Source organism: Neopelma chrysocephalum, unplaced genomic scaffold (genome assembly GCF_003984885.1).
Source record: "Neopelma chrysocephalum unplaced genomic scaffold, ASM398488v2 Primary Assembly neopelma1_24, whole genome shotgun sequence".
Classification (NCBI taxonomy): domain Eukaryota; kingdom Metazoa; phylum Chordata; class Aves; order Passeriformes; family Pipridae; genus Neopelma; species Neopelma chrysocephalum.
Window position 1 is genome coordinate 27,386,697 of NW_020897693.1, and position 19,123 is coordinate 27,405,819.

The 19,123-nt window shown below is 37.5% G+C and overlaps 1 protein-coding gene across 1 annotated transcript in view; it reads right to left on the minus strand.

The window, feature by feature from the left end:
* STXBP6 (syntaxin binding protein 6) overlaps window positions 1-19,123 on the minus strand; it is a 115,703-nt gene that overhangs the window by 76,494 nt on the left and 20,086 nt on the right. The gene's annotated exons all lie outside the window — the stretch shown is intronic.

Consider the following 19,123-nt stretch of genomic DNA (forward strand, 5'->3'; position numbering starts at 1 on the left):
AGCCACTCACACTAGAACTACAACTTGTTGCAAAATCTTCTCAGAGAAACACCCTGCAACTTCATGCAGCATAAAAGCTTCATATTAATTCCCCTTCTGATAACTGGAGAGAAACTCAGATCTATGTCCCATACAGAGAGGGAAAACACTGCAAGGGCATAGGGAAGGAGCACTGTGGTTGTGCTGGTAGACCAGTCACATTCAAAGAAGCAACAGAAAACCAGATATGGTAAGACTGTTCCTTCAGAAGCACTGCTCTTGGTGACAGTACTTGATTGCTCAGCTCTTGCACCTCTTGCAGCTTTGGCACCTCATCCCCTCAATTCCTCTGTAATTACAAACTGGGCACACTTGCACAGGAAACAGTGTCAGAGAAACCATCAGGGTTAAGGCACACAAAACCACACCTCTACTTTTCTGCTAAGTTATTTTGACCCAGGTCAGTTCCTCAATGTGTTTTGTAAGGAAACAGCACAGTCAACTTAGGAGACACATTTGGAGAGAAAAAAATTATTGTAGAGAACAGAGAGGGAAGAAGGAGAGACACTGCTTATTCATGTGCGTCCTGCAAAATAAAGATCGATCTGACCACTGCTTACAGAGAAGCCTAACTAAAGGAGAAAGAACTCAGAGAGGACATTAATAGGTTCTTTGTGTAAACAGCACCACAGCTGTAACTCCAGTTAATTCTGCATTGAAATCTTATACTACGTACACAGGCCACACTCATGGAAACTGCTGAATGCCACCTTTATTGTTCAAATATAATGACACTCCAATACATATACATTAAATTCCACATTTCTGTATTAAAGACTTTCAAGCAGAGATATCTTTTCGACATCCTTAGCTGTCTTCATACCAGTAAGATCATCTTCAGGTCTGAACTACTGAAGCCAGTAATTCTGCCAGTGGGATCATTTGATATTTGCCACACTTTTAAATAAATATAAATAAATTGCAGTCACATTAGATAATGAAACAAAGAGAGCCATTATTTTTAGCATGCATACTACCAGAAAAGTACTTATCTTAACACTTTCAATCTCAACATTTTGTTGTCACTATTTATGATATTCCCTTATTTTTAAAAAAATGGGATGGAGTGGGGGGAAGCTCTTTTCATGGATACGTCAGACAGCACAACTTAATCCAAACCAAATTCACAACCTACTAATTTTAGGATGCAAATAGAATCCTTTGCCAAAATAATCTGTAACAGTATACCTCACTTAACCACCACAGAAGTACTTGAATTCTGACACGTTTTTGCATTAGGTCATTTTACATGCACCTTTAAAGAAATCAATTGCATTTAAAAATTGGCCCCATTAAAAGAAAAATCCAGATCAATTTCAAAGGAAGAAAAGAATGAGCAGCTCCTGACATGTAAATTACCTGTCCTTTAACAACAAATACACTGAATAAAAACAGAATCAAAATAATAAGTTTACCTGGTAGTTATTTAGAAAAGGTTGGTTTTGCATTCATTATACCCCACTTCTCTCCTCTTCTGTATTATGGAAATATTTGAAGAATAACTTATACCAGCACGTAAACTGTTGGCACATTACAACTAGTTTTTGGGTTGAATTTTTTTTTTTTTTAATTCAAGACTACTGTAAATGACAACGGGTTTAAATACACAAACCTCCTCCTGATTGAGATAGAGATTGATAATTTTTGCCATAATAATTTCAATCCTAGACCTCCATATGCTTAATGAATTTTCAATAAATACCTTTTTGGAAAACATATATAAATGCTGTCCGGTAAAAATATACTCCAGTGACGTTCAACTGAAAAAGTGCTCTCCAGATTGCAACAACCTGATGCTGCTAAATCCAAGTTGCTGAATAGATGTTTTCAGACGCTTTCTTAATGTTCATGGACTGCAAAATAAAGTATGACTCCAAAGATACACTCAGTGATGTAAAGGCTTCCTGGATTAAGAGAGAACGAAAGTTTTCCTTACCTGCAGTAGCAGAAAATGTTATGGCTTTATAACTTCAAAACTTACATATTGTACTTCAAGGTTCACTTTAAGAATATTAAAAGCAAGAGGTTTCACTGCATTTGATAAGACTCTGCTGAACAACAGGCAAGTCAAACAAACAAGAGATACTATCCAAATACAGTTTCATAGATTTCCCAAATCATTTTACTGTATTTGTGCACTGCAACTTACAGCATGAAACTAGAATGTCAGCCACATATGCGATAACTAAAATAAATGCAAAAACCTAGGAGATTTCATAACATAACTCTCTCTATATACACTCATCCCTATCTCTTATTCAAGTGCTTTTATGCACAATCAACATGCAAGTAAAACTTTATTTAAAATCTAGCTCAACATAGTATCCAAGACAAATTAAAACTCTTGTTTCAGTGCAGGCACAGAAGATACAACACAGAACAATCAAATATTGCAGTTTACTGCTGCATGCTGTCATTGGCTTTGTGATTAAACTGATTTTATATATATCAACCAGAAGCTGTACACAGACACAGTATATACCAAACATTGTAACTGGAACCTGCAACTAAAGCGTGTACTGCCTGTGCCTTGGAGGTTGTGATCCTTCTGTTCCTGTCCTTGGGTTTACAACAACTTCAGATACCATATTCAAGCAATTAATCTAACACAGTGTATACTTGATGTGACTGCCAAATCTAATGTGAAAACTGACGCTAACACAAACCAGAGAAGCCTATTTATTTAAAGAAGAAAACAACTAACTGTGCCTGTGTACAAACAGACTTTTGAGACTGAGCTGTCATTGTAGTTTGGATGAAGTCATTTTTCATAGGTCAAAAAATCAGCAGCTGAATTTGAATAAGCAACCTTCTCCCTGTTTAGTAGTGGATCTATGCAAAAGACCATTGCTTCAATAGGTAACACATTCCAATATTCCTCTCTTTCACAAGGGGACATAATACAATCTTTGTCAGTTTTACTAAAAAAAAAATGAAAATAAGGAAGACTTGCTCAAGGAACGCAAATAAGTCTCAATTCTTCACATTCTCCAACAAAACCCCTATTCTCATACAAAAAACTCGCTGCCTGTACATGCACAACTTCATGTAGTATACACATACTTCTTTACACAGTAATGTTTTTTCTTGGCGCACGTTCCAGGACAAATTCATCAGCAGTTTCCACTCATGGTCCATATGAACTCACGCACTAGAACACAGACTTTTCCCCCTATACTCCAACAAAAAATGACTTAAAGAAGAGACTTTTACTGGAGGATCTCTGAGCACTCTGAGACAATGCATTACTGTTTGCAACATTTATCCCTTTGAAGCAAGGGGGATATAAAGGTTTCAGTAAATCTAAGAGTCCTTAAAGAGAGACTGCACTTCCCACCTCATGTGCTTTGTCCTGCATATTTAATTCCACTCAAGTTATTATAATGATGATTTTCGCTGAACAAAGAAGATCTCATTTTCCTCCTGTGATTTTTCACTCCATCCACCACAACATTATGGAACAGGATGTCAGCATTTACACTGTGTTCCCAGCACACAACAGAAACACCAAGGGGGAATATTCCTGTATGGATTTGAAAAAGTGCCTGCAATGCGCTGCTCATTTGCATCTTCTCACATCTTTCTCTACTACAGTTCTTCTCCATCACATTTCTATCACTAAAAACTCCTCCTATGAACAGCTGACTATTCCTCTGAAAGTGTGTGAGAGGACAGCAATGAAAGGCAATTTCTTAAAAAGAATATTAAATAAAACCATGTGGATTAAACTGAATCCCTCGTGGATCCCATACGTTCAGTAACAAAAAACTGGACTGTTTTCTCATCAGCCAGAATCTCAGACTGTTTCCAGGCAGAGAGCCAGAAAGTGGCTAACTTACATCCACTTTATATCCACATATTTTACAGGACTCTATGCAAATAAATGGGAAAAAGGAGATTTACAGTATCTTTGTTGAGGTATAGGTATACAGAAGGAACTGCGGAAACTAATCCTCAGCATGCAGCACTCAAATAGAAGCAAGTTAGAAAGGAGAAATGAAATACAAAGCAAGAGAAGGAAGAGCATGTTATGTTTTCCAAAAGAAGACAAAATGTTCAGTATGTTAAACCTTGCTGTTTTCAAGGAACTTTAGTTTAACCACAAACAGGGATGGGCTCACAGGACAGGCTAACCACTGAAATGCTGCCTGAAGTGTGAAATCATCTGAGCAACGTGCTATTGTTGGACGGAATTGTAACTCTAGCAAGCACTCAAATCTGGTTTTAATAAAGCCACTATCTTGAAAGAGGACATCTACTTTAGGAAATCATTGCAGGACACCATTGCCAAAAAGTACAGCTTTTGCTATTGTAGTAATTGTCTGGTATTTACTTGTTGGAAGTTTTTAAACTACTTCAGTCATTACTGATCATCAAAATTCTGTATTTGCTGTCATCTCAAACAAATAGCTAGTACAACTCTGGAAAAAAGCACATAATCATTTAAAAACCAAGGCAACTAAGTTCTATTACTTCCTACCAAAATGGGTTCACAACTTTTAAAAGGATTTACGGAAAAAAAAAAATGCAATCATGATCCAGAGTTATTTGTAGACAGTCACATTTCCAATTTATTTTTCTAAATAAACTTTCAGCTATTACTAGTTCATTTGAATAACATATTAATTATAAAAAGATGGAAATTATGAAATTGTAACTATTTGTAGCAATTTAAAATAGAAATAAGAAATGTAGTTTTACTTATATATGTAATTACAAAGTAAACTGCCCAGTCAAACTGAACTAGACATAAGCAGACTTCAGAGAGCAGTGGCTCCTAAATCCAAAACTTGAATCTTTCATGCGAAGTGACTTTTTTCTTTCTTTTAAGTGGAGCCTACAGAGGTTTTATGTTGTAGCCCACCTAATTCAGACCAACACCTGGCAGAATCTACTGTAAATTACAAACACAAGCCTTCTTAACTTTGTCTTTAAAAGCTAATCTTTGGTCATGGGAATTTAGCAGCATTGTTTACTGAACCCTTGAAGCAGCCTGGTTTGAGTCTCCCAAAGACTCCTACAACAAGCAAAAAGCACAGGAAAGAATATACTGGATACCACACTGTGTGGCCTGAGAACACGTGATGTTTTCAGTCAACGAAGAAAAGAACAGAAGAGAGGAGAAGCGTACAGTAATAACATCTTACAGTCACAAAGAACAGTAAGTGCCTAAGTATTGATGTTTGACACATTTCTTCACCTGAGGCAGGTAGCCTGAGGCCCTGAGCAATTCCTATAACCTTTCATTCCACAGAAAGATGATTAGAATTCTGTGCAAGTTGTATAGTCCTATGGATCTAAAGAGATATAGAGCTCTGAATGGAATATATATTTATAAAGAAGCAATTAAAAAAGGGATGCAGAAAAGTTGGGTATCTTTCAGTTTATATCATCATAACACAATACTTTAAAAAAATTGAAGTTCATTTAGAAGTTTTGTATACCTTCCTCCATCACCCCAAAAAACCCAAACATCTACTTATAATGACAGATTATCAGGGACATCACAGAAATCCCACAAGTGGGTAAATCAGAACCAGACCCACTTTCATCTAGAAGACAGAGCAGCTCTTTTCATTCCTGCACTCTGATCTGCTCTGTTAGACATATACATATAGCATCATGGTAACCAATACCATTACTTCCAAGCCAGATGGCAGCAAAAGGAGAAGATGCAATATCACTTGATTCTTTTGACATTGTGCCTTCAAGTGGTGTAAAAAATTAAGTAGGAGGTGGACAAGCAGGCACCATCCATATTGATGGATGAGTTACTGTATATTCCAGGTCATAAAGCTTTCTCTTGTTCTGAAAAGAAAACAATTCCAGATCTTGCAGCTAATGTCCAAATAAACAGTATCATGGATCCTGGCTCACAAAAGGATGTAATTCTGAAGTGAACCTAGAGTCCTGCAATATGGGAAAATCCAACTCAAATATTATTTAAGACATAACATGTCTGTACTGTGATTCTGTGTGTGAATGGCTGCAGACTGTTCGTAGATTACTTTAAACATGCAAGAAAACAATTAGATATTCAAGAACTGCAGCAAATTAAAATTAATTGCTGCTCATGTTTTCATAGCATTCTGGATCAAGACTATACTCATAAAAAATTAATAAAATAATATGCAAGAATCAGTGGACACTGATTTTGTAAGCATTTGCTTAACTGCCAAAAGCAACAGTATTCTGTAAACGTGTCTTCCCCTGGACCTGGTATGGACAGCTGTGTGTGTTTCTGGGAGTTGCCCCAGGGAGGGAAAAGCACCTCAACAGAAGGTGATACAGCCCTCTTCTGATCTTTCTGAGTGAAAAGCAACAGCTGAGGACCCATCCAAAGAGGTTCTCATTGTGAAAGTCGAAAACCTAAAAGTCATTATTATTTGAGAATATATGAATTTGAAAATAAAGATAGACAACACCACATTAAGCAGTACCACGCAAGCAACAGAACTATTTACCAAAAAACGATCAAGAACTACTTGGGAAGACTGCTGCTGGAGTCATCCTTTTGAAACGAGAACATTTTGAATCTCAGAGAGATTCACAGAGAAAAACTTAGGAACTGCCAGATGTTATAACAAAGCCCCAGAGAAATCAGATTTGCATTTGTGGAAAGTTATTTATTTATTTATCAGGACACTGGGACATTCATATGAGTAAGAACTACTACTACTGCATAGCAACATTAAAAATCAGTCTTAAGAGGTCTGCTTAACTCTTACAACCTTTTAGATGTGGTTAGATCTTATGATGAGTTATTATATCCACCCTTAGACTTCCATTTGCAGGAGGAACAGTTTCTTCAGCCATTCCTCACAGATTTCTTCCTCCAAACACTTCTGCTCTCCAGACTGTTTCCCATTGGCCTACATCATTTTTGAAATGCCATCCTCCTCACAGCTTCATTTATGGCATCAGAGTCAACTGAAAGAACTACTTGGTTGGTCTCTAAGCAAGCTCCCCAGGTAAGTGGTCACAGCACCAAGCCTGAGAGAGTTCAAGGAGCATCTGGACAACGCTCTTAATCACATGGTTTAGTTTTAGGTAGTCCTGCAAGGAGTTGGACTCTGTGATCCTTATGGGTCCCTTCCAACTCAAGATATTCTATGACACTTTATAGACCGTAGAGTGAACACTCCTTCTTATACAGCTACTGCCACACAGACAGTTATCAAAAACCAAGAGCTCCAGTTCAACAACTACCATGTTCTTCAATATTTTTGTGGAAGAAAAAAAGGACTTTTGACATCGAATAACTAGTTATTCCAACTTAACAGAGGATTTTTTACTTACTACTTTAAGACTATTTCTCCTACTGTACGATAATTTTAAATTCCAATCCTGTCTTTTAACACCTGCAGTTCTCTAGATTAACACCCACTAAAAGTCAAGGTATATATTCTGTGTGGCTTTAGGCAGTTAAAATTTTTTGAGTACTAACACAGCCTACTTTCACTCCTCCAGTTAGAACTAGAAAGATACCAACTCCTTAGAATACACGTCTACAATAATTTGTATGTTCCTATATCTTACGCGACTTCCATGCAAACTTAATTTCCTTAGTTCGCTCATGACTAATATCACATGAAACAGTATCAGAGGCATCATAAAGTTCACATATTCTGCCAGTTCCAACTTATTCATATGGCCTAAAACTTTATCACAAACACAAATGAACTGGTTTGAAGTTGTGTTTGAGTTGTCTCTGTTTGTTCCATTGTTTGCCCAATATTTTAGCAAAGAAAAATCACTAAAAAAATGAAATTAAAGAATATTTGTGACAAGGAGCAGCCCATGTTCCCCAGGGAAAGGGGAACTAGTTTTAAGGACTGCAGTTTGAAAAATGCAAAATTTCTTTCAGTAGTCTGTGCTGTTTCACAATTAACTTATGACCACCTTAACCATTTGCACTGGCAGAAATTACTGATTTCCCTTTGTGCTTTTCTTCCTTATGATGGCATAAGTGCTTCTGTGATAGTCCAGTGAACTAGACAAGAGAATTAATCTAGTTTTAATCTAGTTTGAAAAAAAAATAGTGATTTGTTTTGGTTTTATTCAGACCAACTCCCTGACACAGGGCATCCCACAGCTGTGTGTCAGCACATGGGAAGGAAGAGCATGGGGTAAGATTAAGCTGCCTTAGGTATCAGCAGTGTTAGTTTAAAAGGATCATAAAATTGCAGTTTAAAGACAGAACCTGAAATGCCATGAACTTTCATCAAATATTGAAATCAGGTAACTGAAGACATGGCATGGAGCCAATCTACACAAAACTTTTCAAAATCAAAACTTGCAACAAAGAACTAAACTGCATAAAAAGTGGTAAAACAGGAGTTCATAGGGGCATCTCCTTGGTAAGAACAAATGTGTTTCAAGAGAATAGAAAAGTTCTTGGTATACCAACTCCATTATTTGTTGGGTTAAACAGAGGGGTAGCAAACAGGCAGGTAGGAAGTTCAGCTCTGTTACATTGCAACCAGCACCTGTTGAATATAGGAATGTACAATAATATGATGAAATGCTATTACTGCAGTAAAGCTCACAGAAGTGTAACATGCTACTCTGGCAAGACATCTCACAGGAACCTGATTTTGCCTTATTAAGTACTGATCATTGAAAAAACACATTAAAATGATTCATAATTTAGTGTACAGGTTACCAGAGAGACAGGTTATTCCTACAGTATTAGCTGAAGGTGTTTCAAAGAAAAACAAGCAAAAACTGTTTCAGCTAGCAGCTAGCATATAGTACCCTTGTCACATGCTTTCTCCTACTAGTATACTTCAGTACGCTCTGAAATCATGTTTTACAAATCCTCACAGTTCCATTTCCATTCCTCCTCATGTAACTGGTATTGGTACAAATTGTGTATTTCTGCACATTACAGTCAGCCACTAAATGAAATATCCCAAAAAAGAAGGAGGGAACCAAGTGCCAAGTCAAGTCTCTCAGGCTAAACATTTTCAATTTTCTGAACTGAAACCTGCAACACCCACATAAAAAAAAAGTAAACTCTATCATTACATTCCTTTATATTACTTTAATGCTGGGGAAGAGTACAAAAACATAGCAATACATTTGGATAATACAATAAGACATAACATCAAGGGATTAAAGCATTTCATTTCATCCATGCATAGTGAATCAACTTTCTCCAGTAAGTATAAATAGGTTTTTTCAATCACTCCAAATGCCTGAGCAGAATAACTTACTAGCAAAATGCATAATGCTTTTAAGAATGAAATATATGTGGCTCTGGGGATATCAAAATCTCTGTAAGAGCAGACACACCTCTATAAAATATTACATGAATGCTTTTCTTGAGGGAAAACAAGAACTATGTAAAAATAGTAAACCATCCGTTGGCAGTATCCTGATATTTTGCAGCAGTTAACTAAATACAGTTTTCTTTCTGGCAAATAACAGAAGCTGAACACATTTCTGGCATGCTGCATACTTCTTCTGAGAAATCTCCCAACAGTTACAAGCACCACCCATTTCAAAATGCGCAAGTTCCATAAAGTTTGCAAAATTGCAGAGAGTTCTGCAAACTTAAGAAATTACATAAAAAAGAGAAAAAAGAAAAAAATATCTGCTCCAGTGTTTTATTCAAGGGATGTTATCATCTCAGGAATTATTAAAAATGCTATCCATGTCTTCTGGCCTCTTCTATGTTTGATTGCTTAGCTCTGCTCTCCTGACAGAATCCAAGGGGGAAAAAAGCCAAACAGACCATGTATGCTCGAAGTTTTTTTGGGTTTTGTGCCTTTTGTTTTTTAATGAATGACTTGTTTTTCAGTCTGAGAAAAATCTGAGATAACCTAGAAAGGAAACTACTGGCTTTTTCCTCTCTTTTGATGCTTTCATAGTAATTTACTATCAGTAATCAGTGATCAGTGATAAAAGTATTCAATTTTAACTGCTAGAAAATTTCCATCAAACATAGAGATGGTGGGGAGAAATCTTGTCAAGTGATAGGCCTGTTGGGAACAAAATAGTCTTCTTTCAAAGTATAAAACAAACAAACACACAACACATTTCCCCCTCTGCACTTCTTTCGGAGTGCAAGTAAGGACTTCTGGACAATGTGAAAGCTTTCATCAGGTTTATGAATCTGGACAAACCATTAAGTTTTAGATTAACATCGCCTACAGATCAGTATGGTGTTAATCAATGTATGGGATGCCTGTAAAAACACACAGTAACAATCTGATATGGGGGCATGAGAAGGTAGACCAAGGATGACAGCTAAGTTTGTCTAAGAAACATCCCGTCCAAGGAGAGGGGACAGGATAGGACAATACAACACAAAGACCCTGTACCATTTATTTCATACATTCAGGAGTGATTCTATGCTTCTTGCACACAAAACTTACATTTCACATGCCAAAGTAGGAGGGTTGTATAAAGAAAAACAAAAAAAACAAACCATGACAAAACATACAATGTACATCTTCCATTAGACAAACCCCAGATTGATACCACCTCAATGAATATATCAGATATCCTTCTAATCTTAATCTCAATCAGAACTTTACTGTGAATAAATTTCATTGTCTCTAAACAGTGGGCACAGCTATGGACCCTGAAATAACATCATCTCTCACTATATCTTCACAATCTTACACAAAGATAATTGTAGCACCAAATGCACACTGATTTTAGAAGTATACATTTTCAAATTGAGTAATAATCTCAGTTTGCCCTATCAAATTCATAAGTATAATAATTGACAATGTCCATAGCAACAGTTCTGCACCAAAATCAACTTAATACATCCCATATCTAGTGCTGAGCTGTAAATACTGATATTACAAACAAAATGACATCCCCAACCTTCAAACTGTTTACTGGCAAAAGTCACCTAAAATACAAAAAGGTATTTCACATGGCCACACCCCTAGATAAAATGGCATCAACATATCCAATACAGAATTATGATTTTTATTCCAAAAATACTTTCTGTATGAACAAAAGCAAGAAATATATTGCATCTTTAAGACATTTGAATACAAGGTAGGGGAAAACAACTGCGAGTCACACATCCCTGGTTGTGGTGTGCAGCCTAGAAAAGGAATTAATGCAGATACAGACATATTTATCTCAAATGTAACATTCTTTTTTCAGCATCAACAGCCTCGTGAAAATCCTTCACCATAGTGTGCAAAACCAAATCACCACACTATGCAACATCAGCAACACACACAATTGCTCAAGGACAGAAATATCCAGTTACAGATAGGAAAACTGTTTCACAAAGAAACAAATCTAGTCCTATCCTCAGCCAAAAGAAGCTTTTCAGCAGCAGCTTATGCCAGTTTAACAGTAGGATGCTACCAAATAAAGAGGTCAACATTCTTCATCTCCCAGTATTTTACTGATTCATTAGAACATTCATCCTATACTAAAATTTGCAGCTGCACATCATTAGTATCAACACAATGAGACTGGTGGGAGGAATATGCACTACTTTTGGCAGTAATCTACAGTTCACCGTGTTAATTCATTCTTGAAACCTTACCCTCATCTCTGCACATTCCTTTAGAAACAAGCCTGAAAATGACATTCTTAAATGTTATTATTTTTGAATCCTAAATTCATGTCTCAGAGACAATGATAGGATGTGTCCTATTACAATGAACCTGTAAACTCAAAAGAGTTTTGATCTTTTTCTTTACTCCACAGGACCTGTAAACTCTACTAACCCTAACACCACACTGTATTCAAAACTATTAAACTACTTTGCCTTTCTAGTAGTCTAACAATGAACGAAAGTAGTTAAAAGCAATTAGGTCCAGTCAGTAATTAACTGCTTACATACAGCATCCAGAAAATTTTACAAGTATATCTTACATTAAACCAAGTGATCTCTTTGCTATAGGCTTTTCCTTTCATATATTCCACAAACATAGAAGAACAACATAAAGCATAAAATTCATAAAGGTATCAGTAGCATTATCTCCAGGCTTGTAACTCCTCAAAACGACCCACCTACAAAATCAGCTACATCAAAAGAAAAAGGTTAATTTAATAACATGAATGATGCAAATCAAACTTCACTTTACCCTTTACATTTCATTTCACACAGTCACTATGTAAATAAACATTACTTCAGAATCTGATACTTGTTCATTCATTAGACTAAACCACTATAACAATTTACTTCAAACATGTTCATTTCATAGTGGCTAACAAGATTATGAAAGAAGCTTGAGAACTTACACAGGTGGCTTAAATTCACAATACACATTTACAACTTCCACCATCTAGGGATATGCTTGCATGTTTAAGGTATATAAAGACTTAGTAAGACACAAAAAGTACTTTGAGAAAATGACTTAAGGCTTATTTCTGTGCCTGGTTGATCCATATTGAAAACAGCACTTTGCAAACATTAAGTGCAAAATAAAGAAAAAGCTCACTGCATCTGCCTTAAAAGACTAGCTATCTAGATAGCAACCATGAGCACAGTTATAAGGAAGATAAAGGTGAAACCAATGTATGTTTGTCAAAACAGTATGGGTACAGTCAAGAACCTTGAGAGTAATTCCAGCTTCCAGAGAAGAGGGACAGAGAAGATCTGCTGAAATACCAGTAAAAAGTGAGTACAATACCTCCAAGTGCAAGAGGCCCTTGATTTAGAAGCACTTGGCAGGTGACAGTTATGAACTATTCTGCCACAAGAGATTAAAAAAAGAGGAGAAACAAACAGTGTAAGTTATGATAAATAGGGGAGGGGCAAAGCCCCACTTCTCAAAGTGCTATGATGACATCAGAAGGGAAATAAACACATTGCACTGGGAACATATATCTTGTCATTTTGTTCAGCCTCACAAGTCTCCCCTCATACACTGACAAAGTTGTTTCATCACAGAAGGGAGATTGATCAAGCACAATTTACCCCCTCGGCTTACAATTTACCTCACTCACCTTCTTGTCCTTCATGTGCCTGGAAATGACTTCCACTGACAAAACGCAAGAGCCTGCTATGACTTCTTAAAATCAGAATGGGAGAGGGTGAAATAACAGGGTAAGTATTCTGTCTTTCAAATTACTTACCCTGTTGCCTTCACACTGTTTCTCAACTGTGATCCTTTGCATGCCCAACCAGCACTTTGGTTCTCTACACTCTTTGGTAGAGAGACACAGATCAACAATGAAAAAAATAAATACCAGTTAAGAAGGCTGGATCTTTAAAACTTACCCTGCAGAGATCAGAGTTACTTGCGGCAGCCTTGCAGATATGGTCAAGGATATGTACAGGATAAGCACAATATGCTTTGGTTTGATGCTTCTGAACTGCATTTTAAAATGAGAATACTTTCTACAAAACACTGAACCAACTCTACTTCTGTTACACACTAATACAATGTTGCAATTCCTGTAATTGGCACTCATTCTTAGAGTTTATTCTGTGAACAAGAAGTGAAACAGCTAATGCTGGTGACAGTTCAGTGTCTCTGTACAGTTATTACACTATTTGTTTCATAAATAATAATTTGCCGTTTCTAGGCGAAGGGGCTGCAAAGTGGAGAACTTCACTGAGAGTTATCCTAACTCAGTGACTTAAAAGTGAAAAAGTAAACCCAGTGTTTCAAGGCTATTGACTTAACACAGATTCTAGTCCAAAATGCCTCTTCTGGGCATGTAAAAGAATACATGCCCTCACTTCCTTGCTTTGCATCCAGGTACAAGAATATTAAACTCATTTTTAGTTCTCCTTCAACCTGACTCCTAGGCTGAGACTGCACTCACCCCTCTGAGTGCAATCATAGATGCTTGGAGCCAGGACAGAGGCTCCTCCTAAGGGCGTGACCAAAACACACCAGCTGCAAAAGATTCAAACCCAGACACTTTACTCTTCTCTGGCAATGGATATGAATTGGGGTTGCAAAAGAAGGTGGCACCATCCCTGACTAGGTTTCAGATATCCAACAGAAAAGCTGTTGCCTCTCCCAGCAATGGACTGAACTTACAAAATGGCAAACCCTGGTCCTCAGAGCCTAAGATTTTTTTTTACTTTTTTTTTTTTTTTTCCAAACGGGCAGTGTCTAAACAAGACAAAGCTATTCCTTCAGGAGCTGAATTGCTTGTTTCTTTTACTGCAGAAATATGTCTGCCAGTGGAGGCCAAGCCTCCACTCAGAAGCACTGCTCCACAAAGGTCATAGTATGGAGTGAGGTCAGGGTGTGGTGAAATCCAGGACTGGGCTTTACCAAGCTGGACTACAACTATGCCAGGGGCTGGCGAGACAAGGGGATGACACAGAAAGATGTGGAAAGCAGTTCAGTGACACTCTCTTGTGCCTAAGGACAAAAGTAATTTGTTCATGCTTCAAAAGTCTTAGGATAAGCCTCCTTCCTCAATTTCTGTGAAGCTGTGTCTAAGACATACTAACGTAAATAAAAGACACTTTGAAAATTAAAAATCGCATAGAAAATCAGACCCCAAAGAGGAAATAAGACCATGGGAGGGCCTATGACTAATAGCTGGAGTACAGGACACCACCGCTCAATGAGATTGTCAGATAGAGAATCTCAAAGTGGGAATATATGCAAGAGACATGGAGACAGGGCCACTGATCAGCATGGTAACAAAACATCTCAGGAAGCACATGGGATATGGCAGCTGAGGTACAAAACAAATTAGATTCTTTTAAGGGACTGAGACTGGATCAGTTTCCATACAAATGAAATTTAGAGAATTTTATAAAGTGTCAGAAAGGAAAGCTCTAGTGTAAGGTGATTATGCTAACACAACTGCATACAATTCTGCCAACAAAATTAGTTATTGTTCTCACCGTCAGAACTACAGTACCTAATCTAGAGAATACGAATACAATATCCTTGCTAGACAGTATTAAGAAACCTACAACTCCAACAAAAGTCAGAAAGAATGAACCAAAGCATTTAGTCACTCCTATTTCTTCTTGTAAATAAATCATAACTCAGCTAGATAAATAAACTAATACATCACAAATAAGACCTCAGAAAAAGCAAGTGCAGAAGAGAATAGCTTCATTTTCAACAATTTTTCATCTTCTAGTGCCACAATACTGCTTTTCAAGCATATTCTTTATTCCCTCTAATTGCATTCAGACTCTTAGTAGAACTGAAAATTTTGTCCAAGTCCCTACAATCCGTTTAATGGGGAATAAAAAAATCTGCTCCCCCGGGAGAGAGTTTCTAGTATCGTAAAGGCTCAAAAGTAGGTTTCCATGTGCAAGCGTGTAGAAAGAAGGTAAGTTTTACCAGTGTCACAATATATTTTTTCTTTTCGTAAAGCACAGTGAAAACCCTTAAGTCTTAATGGTGATCTCATTGCGCTGAGACCAGCAGAGTTCCCAAACCCATGACTCATTCCAATCCCAGCAAAAAAATTGCTGGGGAGACAGATGTTTTGTTTATGAATTAATTCCTTCAGTATGTCTCGCTCATAAAAAATATTCAGGCTTCACTTTGTATGCACAAGATAAAGCATGACAGTCATGCTCCTGCATTACTTTTTTCTAAATACTATTTTGTTAAAACTGAAATGGCAGTGATGTTGGTGACGCTTGAATAACTTGTTTAGGAAGAACTCTATCTTGCCAATGAAGATTTAATTTCCTGGTTATGAAGTGAAAAAGTGTGTAACTTCTAAATATTCAGGTTTCTGGCTTTAAAGTTTACTTCCATAGTTTTTATGCTACAAAAACTATTATTTGTTTCTTGTGACATAAAATTAAACTAAGGCCCAGATACTGTTTATTAACAGAAAATGAAATTGAAAGGACTAACTTTAAGCATTATTCAGTTTTGACATCAAACCTTGAAACAGTAGATTGTTTTCATTTAGACAGTTTTGTTAGTCAACTAATTTTTTAAAAAAGTCTCATTACGCAGTCTAAATAACATCAGTGAAGTTTTGCTAACTTAAGAGAAGTAACCATTACATGGTTTGGCTCTTTCCTCTGTAAATAAAAGATTTATTTTTGTCTACCCCTAAAATGCCCAGAATCCCAGTATCAACCAGTTCAAAAGAGACAAATTTACTTATGATGCGCACTTGTGTTCTCCTCCCCCACCCTCTGTAATCACAGTATCCTCCTTTGCACTTGGCTCATTGTTTTCTAACATAATACTTCCTCCTTCCCATCCGGTTTGCTTCTGTAACAGTACTCTAAGGTGTATCTAATTTGTATTCCAGTAAAGAAAACCTGGCACTTCAAACCATTAATGGAAGCTAAGTACTCACACCCTAGTGAAATCCATGGAACTGGAAACCAGTTCCAAATTCACTGTCAGAAACTCCTCACTTTGAATTATTTTATTTAAGCCTGAATATATTACATTTCACTTTCATTTAAGGGGATCTCTGGTCTTTATTCAATGACCTAGATATTGTTCAATCCTGCAGAAGAAAGACCCTTCTCACAGCTTTCATACCAAATGCAAGAAGAGACATGCATCCATGCAGCTGAAACGTTAATAATTTGGAAAAATCCTACAGCAGCTGACCAACAAATGTATGCCTTTATTCATCTGAGCTACAGATGTAGCCCAAACTAAGGCTAATAACTCTGAGAAACAGATGTAACTTGAGCCGGTTATATAAGACTTTAGCACCACTGGATGATGCATGTAACTAATTCCTTAGTAAACTGTATGCTTATTTTTATATGAAAAATAATTAAAAAGCTATAATCACTACCTCCCTGCCATCCTTGATCTTCTACTTTTGCATCAAAGCCATCAACATACTACTGCGTAAAATTCAGGCCTATTAGGGGCATTGTCAGCTGACAAAAAACCAAAAGTACAGAATGTAACAGCTAGAGATCACATCAATCCAAGTTCAATACACCGATACATCCATCAGCTGGTAACTGCTGGGTTCAGAAAAGTGATTCTGTCACATTCCCACTGCATTCTTCCCAATACATTTGAGATCAATCTAGTTTCAGAGCTAGGAGAAACAATATTAGGATTACCTCACTTTCTGTCTACCTTAAATAAAAAATCAGCAAGCAAATTTCTCCCAAAAGGAACAAGCAGTTGTGGTATATAAGAGAAAATATTTTCACCAAACCCTTTGCTTTATATAGCACTCAATAATGAGATTAATATATAGCACTACTAACTTCCTTCCTTTATGTACAGTCAACAGCAAAAAACAGGTCTTATTATGCCACAAAATAAAATCAGTGTGGAAAATGTTTCAGACTTTCTGTTGTTGCTGTAAGCCATATGATCTTTGGCACATGAATTAGATGAACAAAGTTCTTCATATACTAATTCCTATTTAGCATAAAGGAGAAAGAAAAGACATAGATGGAGAAGGGACTGGTAGAAGTAATCTGCTTTTCTCAGACAAGTTTTAAACGTAGACTACAATTCAGCAAGAAGACATCTGCAAACAAGTGATGACAAACTTATTTCCATAGCACTCAATCTGACCAAAAAAGAAAACTGTATGTTGAAAGTATCAGCAGGAGTACACAAGTAGAAATATTAAAATTGTACAGCATCTCATTCTTATAAGAAGTTTACTATAAGCATGTCAAAGAAATAGCTAGTCACATTTTTGAAAGCTACATTTTATAGCGTCAAAAAAGATTGCCAGTATGCTCATGATCCTTCTGTGCTAGAAAATATCCCCAGTCCAGTCTTCTGCACAACCACCTAGCATAGGCATTTTAAACTGTTCTATTAGGTAATTTAAACTGTTTTATTAGGCATTTTAATTTTATAGCTAAAATCTTGTATAGGTTTTGCCAGGACCCTGACAGGCCTTACTGGCTCTGCATAGTTCTCCCAGGGCTCCCCCACCCAGGACCCCATGCCAGCACACGATGCCGCAGCAGGGCACATCTCCAGCTCCCCGCAGCCCTGCCTGACCATGGGCCTCACCAAGCTGGGCCTGCTCGTGGGCCCACATCCCAGCCTGGCCTCAACCCATTCCTACAGCGCTACCTGATCAGAGTTCCCCTGTACGGGCCCAATCTAGTCCTCCATCTGCTGGTGGGCTGATGTCCTGGCCTGGGCTTGACCTCACCCCCAGGGAAGGGAGGTGTCCAGTGCTCCAGGCTGGGGCAACCCAACACTCAGAATGCAGGGAGCCCCCACCGCTCCCAGTGCCCCAACCACAGGGAGCCACATGCTCACAGGGCACCTGGGCAGGTGAAACAAAAGATCAGTTCAAAACCACCAGCAGCTGTTTGCACAAGGAGCACCAGCAACAGCTTGAGTAAATGCACTAAACTGCAAGCAGGATCGAAAGCCTGTGCTTACTTCAAGCCTTTTACTATCATACAGTGTTTTGCCAATCTGTTTTGCCTTGGGAACAAGGGTGGATTTAAGGAACTGACACCCAACTTTAAAGAATAAGTATGTAAGTTTACTATAGTGCAAAACAGAAACGAAGTACAAAAGAAACATGGCTTATGAAAGGATACACTTAGCAATGCATCTAATCATTACTACAAAGAAAGTCTTATAGTGATTTAGAGAGATATACATCACCAGTTACTGCATAATACCTTACCATCATCCAGATCGCACTTCAGCTGGGAAGTGATCACAGTGAAGGTCTGGAGGACCTCTTCCTGGTAACTGGGAAATCCTACGTGCATCCACCTCACCGGGGAGGCCTCCATCTTTGCTGTGAGAGGGTCCAGCTTATATAGTGTTAAAACAAACCAGCTTTCATCACTCAACTGGTGTGGAAAAACAATCTGGCTTTCTTCCCTCCTCGGTTTTTCCCTGAAGCCTGCCCAGGGCTCAGGGTAAAATGAGGGAGTCAATTTGGACCAAGTACTATCAATGCCCCATGGCTTTGACTAGTCTCTAAATACAAAACTATGGCTACATTTATATCTCAAATATGAACCAGGTGCAACCATGTGAGGGCTACTGCTTTCATGGCCTTGACTGAAAAGAAATATTTATAACACATACAGACCTTACTAATTATTAATAATATGCTGTGCTAACAAACATAGATGTGTACTCTTAAAGCATTACTCAGGATTATATAGCATCTTGACTAATAAGCAGATATATGGCTAAATACAATGTTGGAAAGTTCAGCTATAGGT